General features: G+C 38.1%; 1 protein-coding gene across 13 annotated transcripts in view; it reads right to left on the bottom strand.

The window, feature by feature from the left end:
• ATP2B2 (ATPase plasma membrane Ca2+ transporting 2) overlaps window positions 1-27493 on the bottom strand; it is a 397887-nt gene that overhangs the window by 254463 nt on the left and 115931 nt on the right. For all 13 annotated transcript variants that reach the window (XM_085236247.1, XM_085236256.1, XM_085236248.1 and 10 more), the window contains exon 3: window positions 471-562. The gene's annotated coding sequence lies outside the window, so the exon portion shown is untranslated. The remainder of the gene's footprint in view (window positions 1-470; window positions 563-27493) is intronic.

Here is a 27493-nt window from a genome sequence, read left to right as displayed (position 1 = left end):
AAACACAAGCTCTACTGGAGCTATCTTTTTGTAGGTGTCATTAAGTGGCACTGCAATCTCTGCACTTGCTTTACATTCCCAGCCTTGTGTTTCATTTCAGCAGCAGCCATTACATAATCCATCTTCAATGCAGTCAAGTGCTGCAATACATTTGTCACAGTCCCTAATCCCACACTTTACACAACTCAGTGTAAAGAGAAAGTAGATTGATCTTGCAAAATAAGGGAAGCTCTCCTTAGATGATCTGAAATCCTAAAGTAGCATTGTTACATGGAAGGAATCTCTGATAAGTACTACTGTAAAGCAAACAGAGCACTTCTACTTTCTTGGCCGGTGACATTAAGTTCAAAATCACAATCTTATTTATCAGTATGAGTTGAACTCTTCAGGAATTTTCTTTTTCAATTCTCTAGGCATTCTATTATGTTATAAGTTATTTTTGAATTTTTGGAGAAAGAAAAACTACGTACAGTACTGTCGTCTTCTAAAAATGCAAGAGTGCGTCACAAACTGGGTTCCGAGTAACAAAACCAGCTGGGTCTTCTTGAGTTGATCAATCAGCCTTGATTTCAAAACAGAAAAAAAAGAGAAGAGGTAATTAGACTTGACAAACCTCAGAGAATTAAGCAAATTATTAGAACAAACAAGTGGACTGATCTGAAGGATACCCCAAATAGACAAACTAACTAAAGCAAATATCCAGTTTCATAAATAGTTACAGACATAACTCAGTAAAATAATATGATAAAAAAAAGTTCAGTGACCCACAGTCTACATGAAGAGCACAGAACAATGAGCCTCAGCCCCAACTATCTCTCAATCTTACCCAACTATCAGTGCTGTTGCCTTAGTCTCTTATACATAAATAAGCAGTACTTTTAGAGCACACAATCCTTCGAAGACTTTCAACTGGTTGTATTTTCATCATTTTCAAAAATCGATAGCATACTGAAAAAGCCAAGTCTGAACCTGCAGCACTTCAAGCTGCACAGCTGCTCCAGAACAGCTACCCTTTGAGATTAATAGTCAGCATTCACAGGGTGAACGCAGAACGTTAACCAGGAGGGTGAGGATAAAGGGCTGAAAGTGGGAAGGGAAGCTGAAAGCCAAGAAACAGATGAGAAGAAAAAGGTGAACAGCAAGAAAAACAGAAGTACTCGTCACATTAGCTTCAGTGTCTGCTGCTCTGCCCTGTATGTGAGAGGGGCAGGAAGAGAAAATGCAGAAGACATTTTTTTGTGTGTGGCGTGAGATGATACAGGGGAGCAGCTGCAGAGGATGACAGGCTGGCTGCAGGCTGCCAGTGCAGAGGAAACCCCATGCACATCTGACAGGGGCTGTCTGCGTATGTGTGAGATGTGAGAGCAGAAGAGGTGGGCAGCTGGCAGCAGAGGGGGGGGAGAGTCTGTTCTGTGCAGGACATAAGAACCTGGAAGTGCGTAGCTCAGAGACCTTTAAGTCTGTACGTTGAAATCATTTTGAATGAATGATATTCTGACATGCAAACAGACACTCAAGAAGGCGTATTAAGATCACAGACAGCATTCTGCAAGGAAGAGGTCCTGCTGGACACGAGCGTTCTGTATGCAAACATTTCAACAGCACACCATAAAGACAGGTTTAAAAACATTCCATTTGCAAACACTGGGTTGTTAATGCCCTTTGAACTCTTCACGGAACATCTTTTATTATCCACAAAGATCTCCTCACACAGCACCAGTAACACCACACCTGCTTCTCCTTGGATTAGCAGCACAGAGTGAGCTTCCCCACGGCTCTGCTCTTGTGTTTAGAGATCATTCATTTCACAGTCTTTACCTTAAGCCTATGTGAAGGTATAAACCATCCAAATATATTCAACATCCATACTGCTTCAATTTGCATGACTTATTTCAGGAATAACAACAGCTCTTATGTGTTCTAGGTAAGTTTTGTTTAAAATAGTTTTATCTGTGAATTTCAGGACACAGACACTATTATTTTTAAAACTATAGCTAATTTTAATTTGAAGATTAAGGTTCACAGTGTGCCAGGATGAGGTGTTCCAGAACCACAGAGAGTTTCTAGATTTTCTCTTCCCTTGTGTCTATGAAAATGAGAGTGGGATGGAAAACAGATATATTTAACGTAAAGACATTCAGAGACCTTATATGGCACTTGTCACTTAACATGGAGACAGTAATGAGGGAAGAAACCCCAAACTTCAGCCAATTTGGAATCTCACTGCACTTTTGAGATAAATATCTGTGTGCATATTTTAGTAATTTTTTAAGCTCCAAATAACTCCTTTGGTTTTGTGCACAATGAATTTTTCCAGTAAGTGCTTTGTCCTTTTTCCTCAGCAAATTTTCAGAAACCACTTTGCCATTACATAACAAAGACGGAAAGAGCTGAAATGAAAGAACACATTGAATGTGCATGCTAAAATGCAAGAACTTAATTACAACCCAGATGTAAAAGTCTTTGCCTACCAAAGTATACAACTATTAGGACAGGTTTCTAGCCAAGCCCTTACTGCCAGAGTATACCACCAGGTGGCAAGATTGCAAAATAAAGATCCAAAAAACAACCAAACCATTCCGGTAATGCACTTTAGTGCTGTTCCAAGGACCCCTGGCTGGGGAACAAATGTTTTTGAGGACTTGGCTAAGTGCTTAAAGCCTCCTTGCACGGCCCATAAGACAAAGTGTTCTAGCATTCCTTCTTCACACTTTGTGTAGCCAATTTACTTACAATTACGTTAGTTAAATTCAACACAGAATTCCTATTAGATGAAATAGGGAATTGTGACCAACAGCTGTTCTTCTGTAGGGAGCTTCATCTTTTGACCATTTTCCTCTTGTTTTTACTGTCCCCGAGACTGATTCTACCTTTCTGAAAGGGCGTAAAATCTTTTGTGACTGCACAGATCTCTACAGTTACATGAAAATAACTCAAAGACACATAATAAAATTATTTTGCAATAGGAAAAAAAATGACATGAAATACATCTCTAATCAGCGGAATTGTTCTTCCTATCATATTTTCATTCCTTATGTTATACCCTAATTACCTATAAACCAAGAGATACAATAGCTACTTTTAAGATCTACCATCACAAGAGTGTGTGTTGTACATAGATGAGCTCTAATCATCTTAATTTTACAAACAGTACATATTACTTTGTCATTTTAATCCAAACTTTAGGAAAATGTAAGGTCTGAGAAACTGCTCAGAGATTTGTTCTGTAATGCCCCAGACCACAAAGGGCACAAGGTGAGCACACAACCCAGCATTATATATTTTCTACACAAACATTTATACGCACATAAACAAATAAAAGGAAATTATTTTGGTAGTGCTTGATCTGCCTTGCAATTAAGCAGATAACCAAGTTGCACAGCTAAACAAGATGATGAATTCCTCCAGCTGACCCTAAGATACACAAGAAAATGATTCCAGAACTATTTTAGGCGTCTTTTTTTCCTTCCATTTGTAGTGTGGCATCTGCTTAATAATATACAGCTACACTTCACAACTGTTTAAAATATTGTCATTATCCCTTGAGCTATAAGAAATTACGTAGGTGTAAAATAATCAGAATGTCAAGTACATTGAATGTCAAGCATAAATAAGAACCAAAATTGGAATCTCTCAAAGATGCTAGCACTCCCACAGTAAGGGAAAAAGTGTTAACTTCCATAACTACCACCATGTGGGACTTGTGTTATTTTACAAAACAGAATTATTTGCCCTAATGACATGTAATAACTTGAACATTGATTTGATATTAGAAAATATGAGTAAATATTATTTCAGTCAACAGGAAAACTTCCTGCACCAAAATAGAATTTTATCTGGAACTCTTCAATTCAGACAATTTGGGATATTGTTACAAAAAAAACACTGGAGGGGAAAAACAGAGGGATGAGTAATACATGAGCCTGTATTACATGGGAGGGCACCAAAAATATAAACGGTAAAATAAACTGCCAAGTTATAAAATGTTTCTTCACTCATCAGAAAGAAATAGCCCACCACCAAACTTGTTCAACCCACTTTTAATTCTGGAATCCAATTACATGAAGAACTAAAAAAATAATAAATAAATAAATAAATAAATCAAGCAGTGTTTCCCCAGTTCTGTACATTAACAAATCATTTTCAAATGGAGCTAAATAAAATCTAAGATGGGCTGGAAACTCTTTCAAGAAGGGATTTTGTTTGAACTAAGTTCATGCCCTACACTAGCAAAGCACAGTCGCAACCGCAACTTAGGCTTCTGAGTCAGAATTCAAGCATTTCAGAATGTATCCAACCACACTGCACATTATCCTGTGATTACATGGCAACACCTATTACTAGCTGCTCAAGGAAAAGTCAAGCCAACAGTCTCACAAATAACAAACTGCTGCTCTAACATTCACATTTCCTTCCACATTACCTATTTAATTTCCTGTATGAAGCACAAGACCAAAGTAGCCTTGCAAAATATTCAATGCCTAAGAATGGCTCTGCATAGAAGGTTTCAATTGAGAAACTCCCTGAACACTCCGTGGTGTAGGATGAGCCACGATCCCATTGCTGAGGTACTTAGATACTCATGTGGAGGAGATTCATACTCTTGGACAGAAGCAGAATGGAAACTTTTCTAAACTCTGCTTATCCCAACTCTACTCCTCTTCTTTAAGCCATGGGGACTCTCTTCTGGGAAAAGCAATAACACAATCAATTGATTGATAAATGGATTGAGAAATATTGGACTCACCAATATTGGATATCACCAAATCACTCTGTCTCAGCCACATGAAGCTGTCAGCTAGCAATAATAATGAAATGGACTCTGATTTGATTTGCAGTCATCAAGAATCAAGGTTAAAATACCTTCCTGTAACTGTGTCCTAGCTGCACACACAGTTAAATCTGCAGTGGAATTGAAATAAGTTCTTCTCTGTTGTAAGAAAACGTGTAACATTCCATGTCTCTAACAGCGTGTTTTTTTATATTTCAGGTTTTCTAGATTATAAGAGAAAACTCAAGCTCATGAACCTATGCCATTCTACAATCAATTTATAGAATTAGAGCAACAAGTATTTGCTACCATCGATTAAGAAATAAAGGCTCTGTTGACTGCTAGCACTGTTATTTCTTTTCTTTCAATAGCACTGTGATTGCCATTCCAACTTAAATCTATGCTTTAATACACAATGAAAAAGAAAGTACAAGGTATAAGGGTATTTATAATAGCAGTTAACCCTAAAGCATTTTATTTTGTTCTTAGACTACTATATGGAAATTGCATATAAATACAGGGGAAAAAAATATATATATATATATAGTGTGTGTGTGTAAAATTAGCCACTACTATACAGCTGAGCACCTACTCTTGAGGTCTTCAGAAAAAAAAACATTTTACCTTCCAAGAGAGTACTGTGAACAAATCCCAGGCTCAGATAATTTAGGTATACATTCATATTAAAAAAAAAATATATATATATATACACAAAATCCTCTTCCAGTGTTCAAAAACTCTCTCCATTGCAACTACTCTATTAAAAGCAATCTTACTGAGAGTACATATACCTGATTTATTTCAGGAAACTAACCAAAAATAACAAGAGTGCCACCTATCCTTCCTTATGAATATTAGAACTTGCCATGCAGTGACCTTGCTGTAAAAATCCAGCAACAGAAAACCTGACAGTTAAGAATGTATGTATCTCTGCATCTGGCTAAAAACGTGTTTAAAGAGCAAAAAGGAAAGGAGTATGTTGTATGTAAAAGCAGGATGAAAAACAAATGGAAGAGGACGATTTGGAAAACGAATAAACAGATCTGTTTAGCTATCAAGAACATAAAATCCACAAGATGAAAACTAAAGATATTTTAAAGCTTCCAGCTGCAGTTTGGGCTTTACTAAAATTCTATTTGAATATATGTAGGTTTGCACGTAACACAGAATCAGCAAGCTTAATCTAAAACAAGCTGCTGTACACAAACAGCAACTGCCAGACAAGACTGGGGCAGTGGAGCAGGGTGGACAGGGGCTTGTTTTCATTTGTATGAGATTATAGGAGTTATCTGAGTAATTCAGGCTGGTAACCCTGACCCTGAGAGGAAAATGAGTACAAGTCCTTAAAAGCATGAAATAAACAAATAGATAAACACCTTATACTAGGGAGGAAAGTGAGTTTCCTTTTTCTGCAAAAACAAGTCATGCTTCACATTCTGCTAGGGGAAAAGAACACAAATGAGGGAGTTTTGTTTGGATCTGTGCATTTGAAACTATTAATTTCCAGTAAATACCTGTAGGATTTTGAAAATGTCTTTCTCAGAAAGATCTGTAAGAAATCTAAGGCACTTGGAGAAATAAAGAAAGGCTTTGCTTTCAGGAGAATATGGTCAGCAGATGGAAAGCAGAGTAGGCACAAGTGAGGTTGTCCCTCTGCAGCAGATCCTGGGCAGCCACGCCGTGCCCCAGGGATCACATGTTCACAGGGAAAAGGAGCAGACAGCCACAAGGCAAAGCCAAGGGCAAACAAAAAGCCTATGCTCAAATGAGAAAGGAAGCACCATGAAAAAATGCAAAAAGACTCAAGCATTCTGCATGCAAAGAATTATTCCCTCCTTCCAAAACAGACAAAAACCAAGCAATGCTGTGCTAAAGGCATCTTACACAGCAGTCACTGCAGCCTGTGGGCTGTTTGAAGTGTCTCCCAAGAAGCAATACTTCTGTCAAGTGGGCAGCCACTGACAGCCCAGAACTCACACTGAGCTTCCATGGCAAAGGTGTGCCACCAGGCACCAGGGAGCACTGCTCCCTGAGCACATCTTCAACAGAAGGGATAAATAAAATGCAATGACAAGATGAGAGTTACTGGAGATTCCTTCAAACCTGTCAGAATCTGTCACAATATTAAAACCACCGTTCCCCAGAGTACAACCTTGTAAAGCAATTGTTTTACTTTATTTAAAAAGGTAGGAGGTGGTCCAAATCGCTCTGCAACCTCTCCAATGGGTAAATAGAAATATTAGTAGATATCAAGCTTTACAGAAGATGATCTGCAGGAATAGTGCCATAGACAGATCCATAAAGAAAATAGAGAATGATCATTAATCCACGGGGTGAGTTTTGCTCTTGTGTTCTGTACCACATCAGCAAAGTCCTAAAGTATAATTACAGCTCTGTACAATCAGAGCATGTGTAGTATTTTAGTCTCATTCAATTCTATTTGGAATCACATCCAAGATATTCTAAACTGTGCTCCAGTTACTGTATTAAAATCTGCTGTATTTTCTTCTGAGAAGTTTCAGAAGGATGCTATTAATAAGTATTGAAATAAATACAAAAAGGGCAGAAAAGCAGAAGCGTGGCAAATATTTCCCATTAACATGTGCATATGGTTTCTCTCAAAACAAATTTGCTTGCAAAAAATATATGTTTATGTAATATTAACTTGTTATATTACCAAACTGACTGTAAGATTGCAGTAGGGCCACTTTGATTCAGGCACTGTAAAATTTTAAGCTGGAAGGAATAGTGTTTAAATCCATATGGAAATAACGTCTGTAAAATTCAGAAGGGGAAAAAAAAATGTTTATTCATAGGGGGAAAAAAAAGTGTAGAATGTCAAGCCCAAAGCAAAAGCAGGGAGCCTGGGATCCAGCCTTCCCCTCATGCAAGGATTTTTTTTAAGACTTATTAATGATTTCCACTACTGTTCAAAGTTACTAAACCTGCTGTGCTGAGTTTCCATTTTTGGCCCTCACTTAATGTCTTATGCACGTTTAGAAGGGCACACCTTGGCTTTTTCCCTTGTCCGCTATGCACAAATATAAGCACCTGCATGACTGAAGCATAGCACAGGATGAAAAAAAAAAAGAAGAAAAAAAACCACATACACAAGGAAAGAAACTTCAAACCTATTAGCTGTAAAAAATCAGAACTTCAGCAATTTAGCAGGTGTGCCAATTGTTACTCACTTGGTAATGCTGGTGCCTGGGTGGGCCTGCTATTACAGCCCTGTCCTCAGGAGTATCTGCATTATGGCTGTAAAGTTATGTCCAGTTTGCACAGGTCTTAGCATAACAAAATTGCATGAAGAATTTAAGTGGCTTAAGAATCCCTATGAGGCAGCAGGGGCCAGATGTCCAAAAGAGGTCATTTAGTCAGCTACGTTACTGTAAATACTACCAAAGTACTGTTTGAGTGGCTGGCTGCAACAGTATTTTTAAGCAACCTTTTAAATCCAACTTCATGCCTGTATGAAATAAACAACACCAGTAGAGAAATCTGTTGTAAACGGCTTTTTTTTTCTCTTGGCATTTACTTGCTTTGGAACTTCAATTAGCCTTCATGCTTGGTGCGACTGAAGCAGAACTGATACGTGACAGTGCTACGAATATTGCAGCGTAGGAACGTTAGCAGCAGATACATACATACACGTTAAGGCAGTCCAAGCTATGGAAAGTTAACATCAGTTCCCCCACGAACAGAGCAAGGCTGGCTAATTGCACTTCCCATCCCCAGGCAGCAGCCGGCAGTAGGTCTCTAAGCGCTCCGCCAGTGCAAGGCAGGAGCAAGCTGCCACGGGGCACAAGGCAGGGCTGCCGCAGGAGGGTAGGCAGCGCTCACAGCCGCTCCTGCTGAGCCCTCAGCCTGCCCCATGTGGCACGGAAGGTGCAGACATCGGGGGAAGCTCACCAGAGCTCAAAGGCAACTCCTCTCACTGACATGTAACGTGTAACACCTGTGAGACCGCGGAGGGACTCATACTGGAACGCCAGCATTCCTTTCTATCAACTCTGCTGTGGGGTTTTGCAGGAACCAAGGAAAGAAAGAGTGGGAAAATTAGACACAGTTCAATAGACGAATGCGTTCTGCAGCTGCAATCAGAAGAGGCGCAATGCACACCTACACTTCTCAGGTTGGAGTGACAGGAGTCTTTTGTCAGGCAAGGATCCTGCATATTTAAAGAACAGTAAAAGATGAAACATGGGGAGGAATAGCAAATGCATGAAGCTCCATAGCAAACATTCAGTGGTGGAAGAAAGGCAAGTCCATTCAGCACAAGTAAACATAATTGCAAGGTTATTTTCAGAGATCAAAATAATAATATGAAATTAACATCACTACTTTGTATGGTGGGAAACAGGTGAGGCAAGTTAATCAGAAGCTCCACACATACAATTGTTTCCAAAATCCCCGCAGCCCATCCCTCTACCTGGTGCTGTGCTGGGAAAGGGCAGCAGTATTTTGCAGCACCATCATTCCTACAGCTAACCAATGTAGTGGTCTGTTGCTAATTGCAGTTCTGATATATATACACACACACATACATACACACATATATACACACATAACTCTTTACAGTGTGAATGTCTAACGTTAAATGTTCACTGCTGGCTTTTGATTTGAAAATAACTAATGCAGAACTCATCCTTATCCACCCCAAAAGAATAGCACTAGAGCAACTGTAGAAGCATGCTAGACTCCCCCTTGATCCATAAGAACAAATAGGCACTGAGTTCAAAGCTGCAAGTCTTCCTCAACTGAACTCAAGATAATTACAAAGAACATTTCCAGGAGAGGATTTTTTCACGTCCCTGAAATTCACATCCCTGAGCCTCTAGAAAGGAATTGGGGGAGTAAATCCCCCACACTGTAAGGGCAGAGAAGTTTGAAACCGCCTCATGAAACTGAATGTGTACAAGTCTATAGAGCCAGATGACACGCAACCCAGTGCCCTAAAGGATTTGGCTGATGTGGTTGCTGAGCCGCCCTCCATTGTATTTGAAAAATGGTGGCTGTTGGGTGAAGTCCCCAAGGACTGGAGAAAAGGAAACATCACTCCAATTTACCACACCAATTTACAAGAAAGGGAGGAAGGAGGACCTGGGAACTACAGGCTGGTGAGCCTCACCTCTGTGCCTGGGAAGATCATGGAATAGATCCACCTAGAAGACACGTTAAGGTACATGAGGGATGAGCAAGTGACCTGAGACAGCCAGCATGGCTTCATCAAGGGGAGGTTATGCCTGACCAATCTGGTGGCCTTCTGTGATGGAGCGACAACATTGGTAGACAAAGTGAAAGTGACCAATATTATCTAGCTGGACTTGTGCAAGGCCTTTGGCATGGTCCCCCACCACATCCTTTTCTCTAAATTGGAGAGATACAGATTTGAGGGGCAGACTATTTAATGGATAAGAAATTGGTCGGAAGCCCGTGGACTGAGGGGTTGTGGAGTACTGCATCTAGGTCCGGGGCCCCCAGTACAAGAAAGATGTGGAGCCTTTGGAGAGGGTCCAGCAGAGGGCCACAAAGATGATCAGAGGCCTGGAGTACTTCCCCTACAAAGACAGGCTGAGGGAGCTGGGCTTGTTCATCCTGGAGAAGAGAAGGCTGCGAGGAGACCTCATTACAGCCTTTCAGTATTTAAAGGGAGATTATAAACAGGAGGGCAATCAACTTTTTCCAAGTGTAGACAGTGATAGGGCAAAGGGGAATGGTTTTAAGCTCAAGAAGGGAAGGTTTAGCTTGAGTGTCAGTGTTCTTCACAGAGAGAGTGCTGATGTGCTGGAACAGGCTGCCCAGAGAGGCTATGGGTGCTCCATGCCTGGAGATGTTCAAGGACAGATTGGATGGGGCCCTGGGCAACCTGCCCTAGTACCAGATCTGGAGGTTGGTGGCTGAGCCTGTGGTTGGAACTTGACAATCTTTAGTGTCCCTTCTTACCCAAGCCATTCTACAATTCTAGGAGAGCCTGTACTGCCTTGCTGCGTTGTAAGGGTGGTGGAAAGCATCACCCCAGCACTGCAGCAGCCCCAGCAGCACATATGCAAAGAGTCGCCCCAACTCTCAGCTCCTTCCCATGGTCTGGCAATGGTCACTACAGTCACAGCGGTCCTCAAGGCTTTTTGTTCTCATCCACGTGTAACGCCGTATGTTTTGGATTCCACACCAGAAGTCATCTTAGAAAAAACATGATATCCAGGTAATTTTAAAAGTTTTCTGCAAAGTTTCATTCTGTCCAAGACAGCTTTCTTAGGCTCCTGCATCTACGCAGCCATTCCCATCTGCTCAGCAAGAGGCACCTCTTCAATCTTTCTTCCTCAGACTACTCAAAGACACCAGCACAACAAACCCCTTTCAGCAAGCTGCTGCAGATTGCTGAAGGACAGCCTTACATAAAGCTCATCAGTTTGACCTGGCTATTTAATCACCAATAATAACTTATGCATCTCATGCGAAACTCCATCCTATTCCCTACTCAGAACTATTGATCTTCTAAACAGCACTCCTAAGCCAAAATGAATCACTCAAAAATACCCAGTTCATTTATTTCCAATTACTTTAACCTGGCTCAGAAGAAGATAGGCAAATTGTATTGGCCTCTAACACAAAGATTTTGTTCCAGATTTCTAGTACATGAAAGAGTCTTTATTCAAGTCTCCATACAAGTAATCATACTTGTATATACTCTTCCTTTGAAATTAGAACCTAAAAACAAAAACACAAAAAAGGCAGCTTGCTTATTCCTGCAAGATTTCTTTATCTGTTTAACTCCTCAAGGGTTTGCTATAACAGAAGCAAAGAAACCTAATACTATAGCAAATTAAAAAACAACACTCTTGACCTTGCTATAGGAAGGAAAAAAAAAAAAAAAAAAAGAAAAAGAAACATCCAGGCCTGCCAATAAGAAAAATTTTCGTTGGTAACCACTCAAAGCTACAGCCCCTATCCCCCATCTCCCGTACTCCCCACCTGGTGCAGTCAGGCACTGTGCACCTCCTGGCCCTTGCTATTTTTACAAAGGCAACATGAAGGGCTGCCAGGTTGGCAAGCACTCCCCTATGCCTGAAAAAGCACAACCCAGCTCCACCCAGCTGCTGGTGCTCCATGCCTTAACACTGTGCTGCACGCAGTAGTAGCAGCATTTGAGGAGCAGACATGAGGACCCCCAAAACTATCAGTTCAAGTTTTCCTTCTCAAGCTGACACATGAAAAATATTCACTTGCTACAGCAATGCCAGTCACAAGCAGTTCGCCATTTCTTTCCTTTACTTCCAACTCCCTGGGAAACAGCAGCACTTCCACCAGCTTTCTGGACATCACCTACTATGCTGATCATCACAGCAGAGCTGCAGTACAAGGGAAAAATGCTAGGCAGCCTGGGATAGCACACTGCGCCTACCTGCTTTACTTAACATTCTTATTGCTGTGAAACTGCAGGTGTCTATCAAGTCTCTCACAAGTAAATCCAAAAACAGTTCAAGGTCTTGATCTTAATAGTTTCAGCAACCCCTTTTCGTTGCAGAGTGAGTTTAATCTGCAGCGCCACACTGAGATTTCCATGAGAAGGATGTAGATTTGGGAGGAAAATATAGGAAGGACATGAATTAAGTTTGCTGAAGGGACACAGACACAAAGCAACTACTTGAAAAGATGCCATCTCCAGGAAGCTCCCATCCTCTTCAAGAATATCTCAGCACCAAAAGTGGAAGTGGAAATGAAGTTTTGTTCACTGGCAATCTCCTCCCACCATCTACTACTGTCCCTAACTCCTCACTGATAGCAATGTTTTGACCCCGAAAAGACTCATCTCGTGTAAGAGTGAAAGCCAGAAACATAAATAACTCTTTGTAACTGACAGATAGAGATGCACTGCAGTCTAAACATAAATAAAAGACAGCTATAGATGCAGCCCAAGGCATCATGTCTGTTATGTGAATACCACCAAAGTGCAGATAACTCTGGAAGAAATGACAAACACATAAGAGGAAGGTTAGGCAAAAAACATGCAACTCCCTGGTTTTCAACAAAATGATTATTTCTAGACTACATACAATGTATCACTGCTTTCATAGTTAAAGATGAAAACAGGCCTATTACAAACAGTTTGTTCCTCATTCAGTTAGAGCAATTAGGCAATCTAGTACTGGATGGCACTGCTGCAACACAAGCAACCAAGGACTCGTTTTGTTGTATGGAAGAGCTAACAGACGTCACTGCTTATATTCTGATTAGCAAAATGAATTGCTAATAGCCCTGTATTGTCAGTTCCGACCGTTTAGAACCACGCGTCATCCTCTGTCCTAATCCTAATATTCACCAAAATATCTTAAAACAACCCAATTATTAATCAGAAGAATATCTTAAAATCATTAAACTAATGTAATGCAAAGATTAGATTTTAATTTCCTCCTAATTTTTAATCATCAAGGTCTCAGAGCATGACTTCAAACAACAGTATACGTTACTTATTTAAAAACAAAATAAAACTGCTTAGTGTTCATTACATGTCTTGAATAACAAAAAGAAAAATGAGGAAGAGAGAGGAGGACAAAGAAAGAGGAGGAGGGAAAAAAGGGAAAAAACTTCAATTGCTTATCAGAAAATTCACTAATTTCCCAAACACCTGAAAATGCATATGTTTATTGGAAGTGATATGGAAAACCTAATCTTAATTGAAAATAATAGGTAAATGTTTTCTTTGCATTTTTCTTAAGAAAGTTTGGACAACTCTGCACTTGTATTGAATCTAAATATAACTGCAATACATCATGCAAGATAACTCTCATAAGAGAGATGACATATCAGTAGCAACCAGACCCTGATGTGGATTAGAATAATGGGAAAGATAGAGGATGAAGAAAATCAAGCTCTCTTCTGCATAGCATTTTTCATGCACACTGTACATCAACACAATCAAACAACACAGTCACCTTGTTGAATAATGAATAACAAAATGAAAAGAAAATTAAGGAACAGTAAGCAAGGGAGAAAAGATTCAAGCTGACATTTCCAACGAGAGGAAGTCACCAAGAGGTTCACAGTGACTGCTCCAGATGGCAGGAGCTATTTTGGCCAGACTACCTGGCTCGGACGGGAGCTTCAGTTAGGTAAACAGAAGGGGGCAGGAAGAAGGAAAGGAACAAAGGAAAATAACAGTAACTGAAAATGGAATTTTTACCCTGCAGCCCTCCGAAGTCAGAACCTTGTCAATAACAAAGGTACAAAATAAAACTGTGACTCCCAACAAAAAGGAAACCAATTAACACTGAAAATTACGGACATAAAAATTCCTTTTAGCTAATGTATAAATTAATTATCTCTCCCATGCCTGGCTTTCCATAAACATAATTAAATTGACAACGTTTCTGAGCAAATCTTACATGTGCTTTGGGCAACATAAAGCATCTTACCACCTAATTGTTTGTGTTCTTCATCTGTACTTTCACTGCCAACCTCCCTTACAGTACTGGGAAGAAAAGTTCTTTATATTTACTTATCTATTTATTGTTTGTTTGCCTCAGGGTGCAATGCATATTCTAGCTGTCAAAAGTGATTTCCCTTCTCACTGAGCAAATATTCTTAACACTGATTTTCTTCTTTATTTACTACTGTTAGACAATGATTATACAGTTACAGATAATGGAAGAGCAGGCAGGTCGGAGTGCATCAGATTTATCTCCAGGCAGGAATCCTAGTTTTATGAAATATAAAAATACTCTTTATGTAAACACAACTCGGGGTTTCTGTGAGTTGGCTTTGGGACACAGGTGACAAAATTACAACTGAAGAAAAGCATAATAGTAAACAATAAGAACTTTATGTGACCACAAACCTGTACGGTTCGTGAAGATAACAGTCTGAGGACTGTTTTAAATAGTATTGCAGAGTATTAGTTAAGAATCTGAAATTGGATTATTTCTTATGTCCTGATACTTCCTGAAACAATTTGTATTCTATTGCAGAGGATTTAATGTGAGAAATAGAATACAAAATGAAAAACAGGCCCAGAAATGATCTCAAGTACATTTTGTATAAGCAGTCGTTATCTGAAAGGCACATGAGGCAAAATGCAGCTATGGAAAGAAACACATGGCTAAGGAAACCATCAGAAGCAGGTATGCTGCTCCAGAGACTGAGTCAGTTTCAGCATTTTCAGCATGCCTACTTCTCCCAACATTCTAATTTAGGTGCTGCAATTGTACAGACTCCAGGGGTCTCAAGAACAGCCCACTCCTTTGACCTTGCCTTCTGCAGCCCAGACACAGAACGGCACAGACACTCATTACAGAAAGGGTAAAAGCCCTGAGTAGCTCCTGTCAGAGCAGCTGATGTAGCACTAAAGAAAGTCTTCTGGTTAGTAGACGGATGGTGGCATAAAAATTTCTGCATATTACAGATAGTAGGGAAGCCAGAACTAAGAGACAGTATAATAGTCTTTAATTATCTGAACGGGTAAACAAGGCAAGGACTGCTGTAGAAGAAGCAATGCTGGATCTAACAGCACACCTTTACATGCACCCAAGTCAAGCAGAGGCACTTTTTCACTGAGGAATTTACAGACTGCTGGCTTTCAGCTGAACTTAGGCTCCTAATTGCTGGATACCTAAAGGAATTTATGCCCAGATAAGCACCGATTAAAACTTCAAAAAATTCTTCGCTTTCTTATTCTAACCACTAGGTATCAGCAAAGGGATTTAACATTCTCAGCTGAACTACATTACTCTGCTTGTCACATTGCAGGGCCTGACTGCACAAAAACCTGAACCTTGATACATTCTACAGATGTTAAGTATACATTAATGTTAATCAAGATAGCCACTTATAAAATGGCCAAAGCTTCTATGAAAATACAACAATATTTAGCAGTTGTTAAACAGCATAGAGTTAAAATTCAAGCAAGCTCTGATCCCAAAAGGAACTAAGTCCCCTACCAAAACTGAACAGAAAATTCAGAAAGATGTCTCAGGCAGTGCCTTACCAGCACAAAGCAATAAACTAGAAAATGGAAAACAAAGAATTGGGATAGTGTAACAAAGAAAAGATGGAACAATGCAGAAAAAAAATCAAGGAATAGGCAGAGTGTTGAATTTGAACGCAAAGTACCCTCTATGTCATGCAATTTGGAAAATGTATGGGATGTTGGAAGATATCAATGTGTAGAAAATTGAAGTTTTGATTAAGATGTAAAGGAAATGCAGGTAAATACGTTTCTGTCATTAATGACGTAGTGGAATGCAACAGGAAACAGAAAAACACCAGGAAGTTTCCAACTACATAGGAAGGAATTGAAGAATGGACAATATAAAGGTATTGGCAATATATCAGGAATATGAACAAAAAATACGGCTCTGTTCCTTTAAGAACAGAAAAATAAGGAATCCATAAATACAAGCCTCAGCTCTGTTTTTTTCATTTTTCATACTTCAAACAATTTTAAATACAAAAACAAATCTCATCAGTTTTGTTTAAAGTTACTCAACATCTCTTAAATAAATGAAGAACATAAAGGTTTCACAGTTTAGCCTTTTATGACAATTAGCAAATATTTTCTTCTATTGCTATTGAAAAGCATAACTGGACACTATAAAATTAAGAAAAGTTGCAGCCCGGTAGCTAAAAATAACTCTGAGTTAATTAAATCAAAATCTGTATACAGAACAAGGTTTTGCAACTAAAGGCCAGTCCATACTCTACAGAATATGCATAGAAAAGCAAAGAAGTCTGGAATGATAGAAGAAACACAGGTTATTAAAAAAAAAAAAAAAAAAAGCTTAGTTTTCAAGGCAAGAATAATCACAAGTTAAACTCCACACATTGTCAAGAAAATTATAAAACTGTTAGGAAAGCTATAGACCTTTCACTGTTCTAGCTCCTCAGGATACCAATTACTCCATTCTACTGCAACAGATTAATAAATAAATTCAAATAAATTAAGTACGTTGAAAAAATACGTTGAAAACTCAGCCAGAGAAAAATGCTAGTAATGACAAACAAACGAGAAGAAACTTTTCTTAAGGAACTATGAATTAGAAACGTAGAGTGTTTGTACAACCAGAAGCAGGAAGAAATCAAGCAAAACCCTTTCTAGTAGCTGAGATAATTAAGCCTTGCTTGCATCACTGCTGTCTGATAAAAAGCAAGCTTAAAACACAGCCTCCTTTACAAATTAGTGACTTTTCATAAGGTCTTATTCCCAAGCAGGTTTTTGGTATCGAACAGGGAACAGCGCTTCCTCTTGAGGACGTATTCCTCTCCTTTGGCCCCATCATCCATTTTCACTGCTGGCAGGAACTCCATGTTTTTGTGCCTCTCTCTACCTGCCTGCCAAATAAACTAAAACCGTCCAAAGGAGTCAAGAATTACTGAAGTGCAGGGAAAGAGAGGATGAATACAAAGTCACACAGATTTCATTTGAATGTCTCTGAGGGGAACAGCTGCCAAACCTTTGCAGCTCCTCCTTACTCATTTCATCTTTTCCCTCTGCCTACCCCAGTTATAAGCACAGACTAAGCTAGGAAAGCAATCTAGGTTTCAGGAATGAATCACTTCTCAACATTTCTCTTTGTGGGATTCTGTTCCCTTTGGAAACTCAGCAAGAAATCATACATATGCAACAGAAATCTTAATGAACTGGATTTGTTATAAGCCCAGAAAACTCAATTAAAACAATCTCTTCTTTTTATCTACACTTTTTTTTTTTTTTTTTTTTCCACAAGATAAAAATAAGCTGCTTTTGTTTTATTACCAATGAGGACAAAGAAGGCAAGTGGTCTCAATGAACTTGTCAAGCCTTCACAGCACCTCAGTGTGAGGGAAGCTACCCTACTTTCCAAAGCAGCTTTCTTCACGCTCACCATTTTCTGGTAACAGATGGGAGGCTGAAGATAGAAAGGATAGTTTATGCCTAGCACCAAGGGGAGAGATTGATAAAAAGAAGTCTCAACAGTGAGATTCCATAAATCTTTGCAGGAATCTTTAAAAAAAAATAACAACAACTAGAAACTGTCCTTCTCCTCAGAAAGTTGGAAAATTTAAATAAAGAAATAACATAATTGGCAAGAAATAACATAAAAGGCAGAGGAATCAAGGTTTTTCCTGGTTCTGCCTATGTCCTAAGTGCCTGAGCTGAGCAATCCGTGCCTCTTGCATCCTGTGCTCTTCTGCTGTACCTACTTCTACTCACTCATTTTCCTAATTGCCCATCAGTTCTGTTAGAAAAGTAGAAAGATGAAGCACGGTTATTCATTATGGATCTAAAAAGAGCTCTGTTATGAAAAAGGCTGCTGCCATTTTAAAATTAAAAGATATGTTTCCGTGTAAAAGCAAAAACATTTAGACTAATCCTTAATCCTAAATTCCTATCCCGATTAGTTTCTTTACCAGGTGGTCAGGATTTCAGTAGCTCAGAGGCACCGATGGCAAAATAGTATATAATTATGGAGCAGCAAATGTAGCACTGCGATGCATACTAGCTATACTCTCAGATATGCTAACCATTTATATTTTGCTGCTGAAAGCCATAGTTTTCATGAAGTTGCGATGATATGATAAAAATATCACCAGTCTTAAATTATAGAATGATCTTTTCCACAAATCAAATAATGTGAGCTATTGGCACGTAAGAGTATTTATCAACAGTTACTAAAAAAAAGTTCACAAGCCAAGCTGAATTCATCATCTTTAAACTGTGATTCTTTGCTATATCCAAGGAAAAAATGTAACAAGCATTAAATAAGAAGAATCAAACAAATCTAGCTTATCTTTGCTTTTCACTTACATTTAAGAAATACAAAAACAGTTTAAAATTATTATTATCTAGATGACAGAGCATCGTGATTTTTACATTCACATCTCTGAGCACACGTGTCTTTCATTATGTACACACAACATTTCTAGAAATAGTCACTAAAACACTGAAAGCATTCACAGCATCCCATCTACCTCCAATCTGAAATTCAGATTGAAATGGAAACAAATTTGGGATAAATTATTTGGTTTTATTGACAGTAAAGTAAGTAGGAGGGAGCTGCTTTGTTCCCTGGTGCTACTGCTCATGCACTTGTTCACACTGCATGTCCCACAGAAATTGTTATCACCTCGGATAAGATGGAATGATGCTTGTGTAATACTGACTTTAGAGTTAGACTGATCACTTCTGTTGATCCTACTGCAGATATCTGCCACCTACAAAAGAGATAATTCTCTTTCTTTTTTTGTTCATTTGTTTAGTAAAAACTACCTTGAGATCCTTGGTGTCAGTAGACATATCCTTGGCATAGTCATATGATAACTTTCCAATTATAACTGATCTGGGAAGACAGCCCTGAAAAGAAATATCATGGGCATGCTTTAATATAAATATCAAACTACTTCATCAAGAATCTGATATTACTGATGTTTGAGACCTGATAGTTATGGATGTTCAGATCTCTAATTTGTGCAGATGAGAAAACACTTATTTGAGTTTTATAGAAAAAGATTCCATCCATACAGGATGAAATCATTTATTTCCCTTCATTGCATACCCCAAGTAACAGCTGAGATAATTAAAAAAAAAAAAATTGTATTTCTATACTGTAAAAAGCCTCCATTTGTCCTCTCCCTAAATGAAAAGAGGTCATCACCAACAGAGTAGGATGGGAATCAGGGTGAGAACATTCCTAAGGACGTTTGAGTAGGCACACAATTGCAAAACTGATTTTTAAGCAGAAGTGTGAAGATAATCAAGTTCTTCAGTTTAAAATTCTCAGGATTCCCATCTATATGTGTATATATTAAAATCCAGAATTAGTCAGAGATAAAGCTTTACTGAAAGGCATGTTGTTTATGTTATTTCTGAACAAACACAAGGTGCTCAACAGAAAAATTGAGACAAATATCTTTACCCACAAAAAATACATACTGTATATACAGTAATGAAGTGCATCTCCTTTCTTTCAGGAAGCTAACTTTAACCTCAGCAGACTTGAGAAATCTACACAGATCTGGATGAACAAGAACACGAGGTGTCAGTGATTGTAAGAGTATAGTTGGTTCATCTCTTGCTCCACAACGTAAGCATAGAGGAAACCATGCTACAGCAAGATCTCTGTCACAGGCATCTAACACCAACTCAAAAAGCTCTCTCTTGGAATCACTGCACTGAACCATCAATTGAGACAAGCAATGAAGAAATAAAAATAGATGATTATCTGTGAACAGAGAGGCATATCCAGTCCCTAGTAATAACAGATAAAACTAACAAAGACAAGTATATAATGCGGCTTTGTGACCACATGTATTGATCACAGAATGGCTTGGGTTGGAAGGAACTTTAACAATCGACTAATTAACAACCCCTGCCAGGAGTAAGGTTGCTATCTACCAGATGAGGCTGTCCAGGACCCCCTCCAGCCCAGACTTGAATGCCTCCAGAGATGGGGTATCCACAACCTTTCTGGGAAGCCTGTGCCAGTGCCTCACCACTCTGAGTAAAGAATTTCCTCCTTACATTTAATCTCAATCTCCCCACTTGTAGCTTAAAACCACTCCTCCTCATCCTACCACCATCAGATTGAGTAAAAAGTCTGTCTCCCTCCAGTTTATAAGCTACTTCCTGGTGACTTCTCCAAGATAAATACCCCCAGATCCCTTAGCTTGTCTTTGTAGAAGAGGTGCTCCAGCTCTCTGAGCATATTTGTAGCCTCCTCTGGACCTGCTCCATCAGCTCCTCGTCTCTCTTGTGCTGGGGGCTCCAGACCTAGATGCAGTAATACAGATGAGGCATCACCAGAGCAGAGTATACAGTCACCTTCCCTCAACCTGCTGCCACCCCTGTGCTGATACAGCCCAGAAGATCATTGGCCTTCTAGGCTTTAAGCACACACTAGCTCATGCAGAGCTTTCTGTCCGCCAGGACATCCAAGTCCTTCTCTCATCCTGTACATATATCTGGGATTGCCTTGATGCAAGAACAACACCTTGCACTTGGCCTTGTTAAACCTCATTAGGCTCACGTGTGCCCCTTTTCAAGTCTGTCCAGGTCCCATTGGATAACATCTCTTCCTTCTATTGTATCAGCTGAACCACTCAGCTTAGAGTCATCAGCAAACTTCCTGATCCCACTCTATGTCATTGATAAAGATGTTGAAGAGCACTGATCCCATGACAGACCCCTGGGCAATATCACTCATCAGCTGCCTCCACCCAGACGCAGATTTGCTGACCACAACCCTCTGGCTGCAACCACCCAGCCAGTTTTTTACTAGTTGAATACTCCAGCCTTCAAGTCCATCTGTCTTCAATTTAGAAATAAGAATGTGGTATGGGATCCTGTTAAAGACCTTGCATGGGTTCAGGAAGACAACATCAGCTGCCCTTCATTTTTCCACCAATGCTGTCATTCCATCACAGAAAGCTATAAAGCACAATCTGCCCTTGGTGAAGGCACGCTGACTATCTCACATCACCTCCTCATCTTAGACGTGCTTTAACAAACTCCCAGGAGGATCTACTCCATGATCTTCCCAAGCACAGAGGTGAGGCTCACCAACCTGTTGTTTCCCATATCTTCCTTTCTCCCTTTCTTAAAAATAGGAGTGATTTTTCCAACTAGGACTTCTCCTGATAACCATGACTTTGTTGAGAGCTAAAAAGTACTATCCTTACAAACTATTCTGCAATATTATCATAAAGAAAATGTTAACTAATTTAATCTCATGTCCCCACACTCATTGGAATAGCCTTGATGTATAAAGTATGCCGTTTTCTAACAACTCTGTTGATTCAGAAACAGTATTATCAACATATTTCTAAGTTCTACATCTTTACAGATCTGTCCTCAATCATTCTAAAATAAGTTTTCCTCATTTCTTGTCTAAAGTCTAAAGGAAAGTAATACAAAAAACTTGCAAGGTTTACCTTAACCACAAAATAGATTATGAGAGCATTTCATTCTAAGGGCTCTCATTAAGTAACCTCTACATGTCATCTGTCAGAGTAATGAAAACAGCCCAAGATTTCTGGACTGGTATTGAACAAAGGATGAGATTCAGAATGGGTACTCCTTGTAATGAACAATGTGCTCTCAATACAGACTCCCTTTAGTTCCTGCAAAAGCCTCCGATTTCTAATTACAACTATCTTACAAGTTGATTATAGTGATTTTAAGAGTGCCTGGAATTCTCCCAGTTATCTTTCCAAATACAGCCAAGTTCACTTGGCACTCATAGGGCTGATTATAAAAGACACTTAATGGAGAGCTGAGTCCTCACCTGAATTATTAGGATGAACTTCCACAAACAAAAATAACTTCATCTCTTGCTTTCTTTCACCCTCCATGGCCGTGTCAGCACGCGACACAGTTAGCAGCTCTGCAACCCACTAGGTCAAAGCAAGGCTGCAGAGCTTGGACCTGCATTATGAAAGCTGAGCAACTTTGGAGCAAATTCTTATGACTTCCCTTTACTCACTGGGAATTTTAAAATAAATTCACTCATTGTTGGCAATTAAGTCCTAAAACTGAAGGTACTCCATGCTCAGTTATTAAACAGGGAAATGGGCAAGTATGCATAGCTTTCCTCTTTCAAAAAGTATCTTCATTTCATTATAACTTCGAGCCATTTGGAGTGCAATACTGTGATAGATACAGATGATCAAATTTTACTGGCAACATGATAAAGTTCACATAAATATTTCATATCAAGAAATGAGAAAAGCCTCAAGTATTTTCATTTGATCCAAAAAAGATGCTTGATATGCAGATTTTGCTTCATTTATGAATAAATGAAAGCGGCATACCATTAACAACTCAAGGTGGGAGTTGGAAGTTAAAATTAAGCCAAGTTACCAGCATAGCATACACCGACACAAAAAGACTGCAAAAAGCTCAAGGGAACTTAATAAAAAAAATATTAAGAAAAACTTAAAGCATGAAAAAAAGTTCTTATTTAAGTAGTCTGCTATTCTCAGTGTTACAGTGCTTCTTTTAAATGTTATCAAAATAGAGGTAATTAAGTTGGCATTAAATTACAGTACATAAAAGCTTCTGAAATTTTCATTTGTGAAGATGTTTAACCTCCTTCTTCACACTTGTAAACTGAATACAAAAAGTCTACTTAATCTCATATTATGTAAGATACCAAACACAACAGAGAATACAGAATAAAATAAATCTAAAAAAGAAAACACTAAAAAAATCAGTGTTACTTAGTATTTCATAAGCAAATATTTTGACAGCCAAGCTGAAAGAAAAGTAATAATAAAAGATAAACTTAACTTTTTTTTTTGGTACAAAGGCCTAAAGATGTGAAAGCTAAGTTGCTACGGAATGTTTGACTAAGAGAAAACAAATATATATATATATATATATATAAATGCTTTGCAACCAACTTTTCAGCTACTAGTAGATAAGAACAATTATATTATTTTTATTAAGTAACTAAAAGAGGAAATTTTTTGTAATAATCTGAAATCCAGTAAAATTCACTACAATATCAAGAAGCAGTCAGGAACATGAGGTACATGACACAAAGGGTATCCACCATCATTAGGAAGACATTCCCATTTACACCCACAGGAATAAGCTGCTTCTTCATGGACCTACACTCTCCTCATACACAGCTCAGCACAAGCTATTCTTGATCAGGAAGAAAAAGAGTAAAAGATGAAATTAGGAATGATTACAATGTTTCTAAGAAGCTTCTTTGTATTTAAGTATAGTGATCCTTCAGCACCAGATGAGGCAAATATAAATTTGTACTTAAGTAAGAGAATAATCGATACTGACATATAACACTCATTCCATTGTCGACCTTTTATGTCCAACTATAGACAATACAGGGTAAGTTACACTTTTTCTAGGCCTTGAAATCTGCTTTTCTGACAGAAACATGGGTAAGTATTCACCTTGCAATGACATATTAAAAGTACATCTCAGCAAGCTTTTGCATAAATATCAGGTTCCTACCAACAGAAGCCATTCTATGATTCTATAATAATGTCATCAATCCTTGCATCTTCTTGAGTTATGCCTTGTCATGGAAAGTGAGATGTTAATTGGGATATGATGTAAGTAGTCAATTTTTGCCCTTTCCCAGTCATCATTACTTTGGATATCAGCACTTAAATATGCACCTGTTTATGGACTGAAAGTTACTTTAATTAATTGACTGTCAACAGGCATACTTGGATTTTAGTTATTTTAATTATCCACTTCAAAAAAAAAAAGTATAACACAATAGCTGTTCATCCTATGGTAGCAAAAAATCTTTTATTTATAGCCAGGCAATGATTATACCAGAAGACATCAGCAGCTTTCACTAATTCTGAATTCATTTCTATCGGCTGCAGCACATAAATGGAAAAGATAATTTCCAGGCTCTGGAAAAGGCCTGGTTAGAGGAACACGTGATTTCTTTAGGATGGAGAGCAGGTTTTATAGTGGGCATTATCTTGTTAGACTGTAGCGTGCTTAACACTTAATGTACATTTATATTCATGCTATATATTCTAAGAATCAATGCTGTTCTGTAATGCAAAACAAAGTGAATATAAATCTAGCTCCAAGGTATCACTTCTTGCACCACTATATTTCATTTATATTTTTGTGACTGTTGAGTCAAAGCATGACAATTCCCACATTTTGAAAAGATGCAAAATTAGCATGTTATACTTGAGGCACGGGAATAATACTTCAGGGAAAGCACTGTTTACCATCACTTCTTTTTTTTTTTTTAAACTCAAATATTCTTAATTGAATTATTCTTGTACTTAATAGTAAATTACATTGCAGAGCAGGTGAGAATGACTATGAGCCTAAATCTTGCATTATATCTAGAATAGAGTAGCTAAGGCAAATACAGGAAGGCATACAAGCAAAAGACAACTTAAGTCAAAATGCAGCTCTGTGTCACTCTACCATCGGTATCTGCAGTCTCCTAGGTGAAACAAGCTATCCTACTTTAAAAACTAGTGGACTCAAGTCCACACTTTCAAAGCTGTTATAAACTAAGCAGTACTTGACAGCTGAGAACTTACAGATCCTAATTTTAGAAACATCATATGGATAGGATCCAATAAGGCTGAGGTAGCATAACCTACGAAGAGATGCAGATGGGAACTGCTGAAAATCTCAGCTTCGTTCAAAGAAAAATGAAGGCCCTTACTTTTCAGAATAAATCATAGATAAATCTGGTTCTTTTCTTGTTTGTTTTCTTTTTTCCTGTTCACACTGTGCTCAATAATCACAAAAAAAAAAAAAAATAGAATAAATCAAAAAGAAAGTCATGATCATATTTTAAAAATCTTATTTTAGAAACAATTTAATAATACAATAACGCAAACACTTAATGGTGAGCTTTTTATGTTTGAACTACCAGCACCTGAATCCTAAATGTACTACTGGTGCACGTACACACCTGAAAAAAATTATTTCCAAGCAACCATGGATTTGTCAGGCACTTACAGAGTGAAAAGACACAGCAGTACTAACGTTTCCATTAAAAAAATGAAAAAGGTTTTATGTTTAAATCTATTCCTGTTGTCTAAATAACCTAGACTCAAGTAGAAATATTCATCAAATACTGTTACTCACACTAGAGCTTGCTATATACAAGCACAGACTGTCATTCATGTTCTATGTACAGGACACAGCTTGGTCTTACTCTGCAGAACATCAAGGATGTGTGTAATGGGGACTCCTGGGGGACTGTACTGATTGCAGGTGAGCTCTGCCACAGCAGATCTGCACAGCAGATCCACCAGAAAAGTGAATCCAGGGTAACAGAGACAATAAGAATTAATAGTTCCCATCAATAATTTCTGGCAAATACTGTCCGTCTCACTTGCCAACCCCCCATTCAAGAAGGTGGAAGTATTAATTCAAGATGGAAATGACAAATGCTACGTTCTCTTATTCTTTAATGGTGGTGGCCAATACATTTGGACCATCACACTTTCCTTTTTGATGGGTGAGGATTATTTTTTTTCCATTTGCTATCTGTAATTATTACTGGTAGCAGAAAGCCAGCTATTTTATCCACTACCTTCTGGATAGCCAATTTTTTTTCTGAAATCATTCAGATCATAAAACAGAATTCCAAGTATCCTAACTTGTCATTTTGCATTCATTTTTCATATGCACGGATTTGTCCTGGAACAAAATATGACTTTTCATTAATTATCTAAGGCTGAGTCATAAGGAACATAAAGAAGGAAGCAATAAAGGAAATCCATTGTCCTCAGGCCATTTTTTCAACCATTTCTGCCAAAACAAAATTGTTTTGTGTAAAAGGAAATTTGTTGAGTGCAAAAGGAAAAAAAAAAAAGTGAGAATTGAAATAGTTATCATTACAACTATGTTTTAAAAATTTCAGCAGACATCCTTACTGTTCATACATCTGTATGAGCCTATTTTGGTCAGACGTTTTCTTGAATTAGATGGTAAAATCTACCGAGCCAATACCAACACCATAAATATGATTTACTAAGAGAGTTTATCAGTGGTCCATTTAATAGTGCATCCTGGTTTGAACAGTGGCAACACCAAATGCTTTGGAGGAAAAATGATGCAAATAAGAGAAGTCTGAGAAGCTTGCCATCTGGTAACCCATCTACATGAAAGGGTTTCCTAACCGATTTCTAGCTCTTCCTACACAATGTAAGTAAAGCTTTAATCGTAGCAAGCCTTCAAATGAAAGTGGAATATGTAGATTAAAAATGATGAAAGAAGCAATTTACTTTGGATTAATGAAATTTGATGTAATTGCTGCTAATTAAAATTATTGTACAAGTAGAAAACAAAAGTGTCTATTAATTCTCTGCATACACTAAATTTAGATACCAACTGAGTAGTTTATTCACAGTATTTACTATAATTATTGCAATACTTTTGTAACTTTAATGATTTAAAAGTTTTCGGATTCAATACTAAATAATGGTTTCTGCTGCAGAAAGCAAAATAATCTTTCGAACTCCAAGTGCTCTCATACTTGGAATGTGACTCACTGCATTTACATTTTGTGAAAGTACGTGTAGGAGTGAAAGCACTTATGTATTATCAAGAAATATGACATTATAATCCCATGAAGTTATCACTTATAGAAAAAAATAAAACAGTTCCTATTCTCTTTCATACCTAAATGTAAAGTGAATAACTCCCATTAACTTTACCTTCTATTAACTTTATAAAGAGAAAGGATGCTTAATGTTTTTGCATATATTTTTGACTTTGTATTTAAGTCGTATTTAAGGTTTTTCAATAACATAACTTATCTGAAGAACATTTTTGTATTTTAAACTATTCACTGGTTTGTTTCAAATCTGACAAAAAATGATGAGACTGAAACTAGGGGAAAATTAAAAAAATCAGAATGCTCTGCAAACATTTTTATTATATAAATAAATCAAAGTTAGGCCAAGAATGGTCATTTCTGTAATTTCTTTGTTTCTCATTCTTATTGTCTTCCCTTTTTAACCAATTAGCTTCTCATTGGCTCTTCAAACACCAACAGATCAACAAAACAAACAAAATACAGAGTGCCATATTTTGCTGAAATTTGCTAACTGAAAACTTAAAGGCATTATTAATTTCAGCTTCTAAAACACTTACAGATAGGTCATTTCATTTTAGAACCTCTCAAACTATACTATAATTCTAATACTCAAACCACAGCCTATCACAAGAGGGTTATGTTTGATTTTCTTCAGAGGAATACTGCATTACATTTGGTGCAACTA

Source organism: Meleagris gallopavo, chromosome 14 (genome assembly GCF_905368555.1).
Source record: "Meleagris gallopavo chromosome 14, MGAL_WU_HG_1.1, whole genome shotgun sequence".
In the NCBI taxonomy this organism is placed as follows: domain Eukaryota; kingdom Metazoa; phylum Chordata; class Aves; order Galliformes; family Phasianidae; genus Meleagris; species Meleagris gallopavo.
Note: the sequence above shows the minus strand (reverse complement) of the source record. Positions and strands in the feature narration are given on the sequence as shown.